The sequence below is a fragment of the Mandrillus leucophaeus genome, unplaced genomic scaffold (assembly GCF_000951045.1).
Source record: "Mandrillus leucophaeus isolate KB7577 unplaced genomic scaffold, Mleu.le_1.0 Scaffold812, whole genome shotgun sequence".
Taxonomy (NCBI): Eukaryota; Metazoa; Chordata; class Mammalia; order Primates; family Cercopithecidae; genus Mandrillus; species Mandrillus leucophaeus.
The window spans coordinates 1,441,118-1,445,730 of record NW_012108831.1 but is presented as its reverse complement, the minus strand read 5'-3'; positions in this window follow the sequence as shown (position 1 = coordinate 1,445,730).

Genomic DNA, 4,613 nt, shown 5'->3' with positions numbered 1-4,613 from the left:
TCCTGTCAAGTTAAGTTGTAGTTGGCAGTTTCCTGTCAAATTAAATTGTAGAGCCTCAAGATGTGCCAACTGCAATAATTGGTGTGCTGTTCTTGTGAGTGTTGTCCATTTAGAAGCTGAGTTCACTGTGTCAGTTGTTCCTTTTTGTAGAGATGGAGTCATTTATGGTTAGGTGGAATGGCAAGAGTTGATTGGAGGAGTCTCTCCTGACCTGGCCAGTGCTGACCTGGCGCTCATAGATTTCCCTACATCAGAAAGTTGAGACAGCTGATGGGGATAAAATGCACAGACAGGACCAGTCTGTAAGTGATTCTTCCTATAGAGGAAGTATTGGCCCTCCATTTTTTTCTTTTTTTGCTGGGGTCTGCTGTCTTTCCATGCCTATCATTCATGAGGGATCCAGAAACAGGATGAAAGTGATTTTAGGGGTAAATCACAAGCAGTGGTCAAAGCCCAGAAAAAGGAAAAACTATCTTGGTTATAATACATAGCTCTAGGTTTCCTATAAGCATGTTACAGCCTCTGTTCTGCTTATGGACTACCAAGGGGTTTCCAAATAAGACCATTTTCAAATTTTGATCTATTTCCTTCTAAGTGGCATGTCTCTTGGTCCCTAGAATTTCTCACAAGGTCAAGAAGGAAAGAGAGAGAAAGAGAACTAATATTTGTTGTAGCAGAGAGCATACTATTTAGCAAAAATTCTTCTAGAAACATTAGTTTGTTATCTCTTTTAATTCCAAGCATGCCCCTACCAAGTGTAGGTATCACAATATAAATCTAAAGATGATACAACAGAGACTTGGAGAAGTTGACTCACTTGTCCATGCTCATAACTGTTTTAAGAAGTGGAGACCAGATTGAACCAGGTTCAGTGATTCTCCATGTCACTCACTGTGCTGCCCCTGTTGCTCTGCTTTATGGGCCAGCAGGCACACACTCCAGCTGCTAGGATCTTTTACCTTCAGACCATGTAGCTTTGGGTGAGCCTTCTCATCTCTCTATGTCTGGTTTCCCAGTTTGATTAGGAGAAAATAATTCTGATTCACTTTGTGAAGATCTACCAGGGCTAGAAATTGTGAAGAATAAAAGCTTTTGAAAAGTATTAAAGTTTACTATAAGTCCAGCAACATTAGACAGTATTGACTGAATGCTTTTCTCTTCATTGCCCTGGCCCAAATGCTGTGCAAACCAAGTGAAACAGGGCTGATTTCAGCTCTCTAGGCACACGTGGTAGTCACTTAAGCTAGATTCACTTTAGTGAATAAATAGAAAAAAGAAACACATCAGTGATTGTACAAATATAAACAGATATAGAGCATAAGCAAACTGGTTAGGAACAAAATGTTCTTGCAGCAAGAGGACTAAAATTATCCTGCAAAATACTGAAAGAGAAAGGAGTTGCTTTGGTAAGAGTCAGTCTCCATGGGCAAAGCCGCCCATTCTCTCCTGGTAGGTGGTAAGTTTTCTGGAGGGTCAGGGGCAAATTTGAATACATGTTATTGGTGGAACAAGCACTGTATTAGGTTTGTGCAAAAGTAGTTGTGGTTCTTGCTATTCCTTTTAATAGATACGAAGAAGGAAGGAGCTGATAGCATGGTATCTTCTATGAGACAGCACATCCTAGGCACTCTTAGATGTGCTATTTTATTTAATCCTAATTCTATAGGGCACCAGATCTGTACAGTAAAATTATTAGGCCCATTTTATGAATGAGAAACTGGAAGTTCTGGAAGGTTAAATATTACATAGCTGATATGTGTCAGATCAGGGTTCTAACCTGGGCCTTTCTGACTCCAGAGTTCCTGTTCTTGCTACCCTATGTGGCATTCTGCTTTGAAAGCACAAGTTTAGAGACAAGAATGGGACATGTTATTAGGGAGAAAAGGAAGGGAGGCACGGAAAACTACAGATGGGAGAGCTGAGTGATCCCAAAGAAGTGCTGGAACCTGGAAGTGTCTTGGGTGTTTTGAGGTATATGGCTTATATTACAGCTTCTAATCTGTATGTGATAAAGCAAAGAGAGCCAGAGCTGAAGGCTCTGAGTGGGAGGTCCATTAGAATCCAAGAAAACATGGAGGCCTTGCCCAGATCCTGGTTGACAGAGAGTGTGGCGGTGGTTGCTGTGAGGGTGGGTGGTAAAATCACATCACGATGTGTGGGAGTGTCCTCTCTACTCCCAAATCTACATATCACAGTTGCACCCAGCCTCAATGACCATCTTGAATGCTACCTCTTCTACAGAGTCCTTCTAGATTCCACCAAATTGGTGCCTTGTGTACTTTCTCTGAATATCTGTTGCTCCTTTGCATTTTCTTCAGGGACTTAGCACATTCAGTTGACTTCTCTGCTATTTTATTTGTTTGTTTATTTATATATTTATTCTTGAGATGGAGTCTTGCTCTGTCACCCAGGCTGCAGTGCAGTGGCACAGTCTCAGCTCACTGCAACCTCTGCCTCCCAGGTTCAAGCGATTCTCCTGCCTCAGCCTCCTGAGTACCTAGGACTACAGGCATGTGCCACCACGCCCGGCTGATTTTATGTATTTTTAGTAGAGATGGGGTTTCACCATATTGGCCAGGCTGGTATCGAACTCCTGACCTCAAGCAATCCACGTGCCTCAGCCTCCCAAAGTGCTGGGATTACAGGCGTGAGCCACCGTGCCTGCCCCCCTGTTATTTTTGTACCTGCCACGTCCCTCTGACTAGTGACCTTTAGGGCAAGGAAATGTTTTCTTCATTTTGGGGGTTCCTATGGCACCTAGGTTAGAAGAGGTACTAAACAATGTTTGTGGAATGGAATGGAAGGAACAGTGGCCGAATAAGAGGGATGTGGTGTTGCAGCTAACAGCAGTGATTGAATTAATAGTTATTGCCTGGGAAGGGGCATATTTTAGTGCTAGTCATGACTTCAAAAATTTGAGGCTATTTTTGGCTCCAAATCTTCCTTTCCTTTTGCAACTCCTCTATGCCTAGGAGGTTAATATTGTTCATTCTCCTCCTATGCCTATAGGAGAAACAGAAGAGAAGGAAAGAAAAAAGTCACTTACTAAGAACCTACTCTGAATTACAAAGTGTTTAGTTATTGGCTACTCTTACTTATGAGATGACATTCATTTGGAACAATATTTTTGGGAAAAATATTACAAAATGACTTGCTATATGTTACATAAACATATCAACTGTAAGTTTAATTTTCCTGAAGAAATTCTGGGATGTAATGTGAAGCTCAGTTGCTCTGTTCAACTTTGTCTTGGTGCTACTCCAAAGCTGTGTAACCTAAACCTCTTCCTCCTCCTTCTGCTCCAAAATAAATAAATAAATAAAAAGCCTCTGTTTATCAGATTTCAAACCTTCATTCTCCATTGAAGACTATATACCAAATGCTTTTTATGGCTTGAGAATGCTTTTTGAGTTCTCACTCCAACTCCTGATTTTCTTAATATATTATTCCTTTAAAAATACTAAAATCTCTCCAGGAGGGCACTGGTGAATTTTTTTTTCTGCCATCCAATTATTTTGCCAATAAATATATTATCTACTGTACTCCTCATGTATCTAGGCTGTGAGGTTGGTGTTATTTTCCTACTTTCTAGACAGAGAAGCAAGTAAAGAAAGGTAAAGTAACTTCCTAAGTTACAAGGAGTGGCAGTTAGGATTCAGATTCCGGTTGGTCGTTCTCTGAAGTCTGTGCTTTTTCAGTACACGGGGCTGCTTCATAGCAGTTGCCTCTACTCATACCAGTCTCCGTACATGAAAATCCATCATTTCCCAGCAGCGAGCAAGCTCTCAGCACCGCATCAGGCGGCAAACATCAGCTCAGAAGCTGCTGGGTCAGGAACCAGCTCTGCACTAGGGGATCTATGGGAGTGGGGATGTGGTGAGACTGACATGAAATGTAAATTCTGAACAAGCTTTCAGTGTAGCCAGGGAAATGGAAACTGTTCTGAGAAAACTGAAACTTTGAAATTACAATCCAGGACAGTAGATGTAGGAGTTTGAGGGGGAGAGGAAGGCCCTGTAACTGAGGGAGGTCTCAGAGGAGAAAGACAAGACACTGGTGAAGGCAAGTGGTTGGCAGCAAATGACCTCCCACCTCCCTCCCCTCTGTGGCCCCATTGATGTCCTGTTGAAGAAGACCTGGGTGATGGATGAGCCCGTCCCTTTCATTCTAAACACGTGCCTGTGGGTGAAACAAAGCAAATCTGCACACGGGAGCTTAATTGCACTCTTTGAAAAAACCCTGGGAGACACAGGGTTTTACAGGGCATTTCAGAAAACCTAACATTAAGTTTACAAAGATTACATTGTTTAGGAAAGAAAAGGACTTTATACTACTCCATCCGTTTTCTCCCTGACCTTTCAGATGAGCCCGGGGGCTTTGAGGGAAAAGCGTGGAATGTTGCGCATTGCTTGCTCTAAAACCGGTTCCTGTGTGCACAGATAGATTTTTTGTTGTTGTTGTTAAAGCTTTGGACTTTGGCTTTCTTTTTATTTCCTTGTTGCTGTAATATATTCCTTTTCTGTGATATGCCGTGTGCATCATTAGACATTTGGCAATAGCAGAGATGTCAGAACGTTTGCTTAGCAAGTTTGGGAATAAAGGTGGGGATGGAG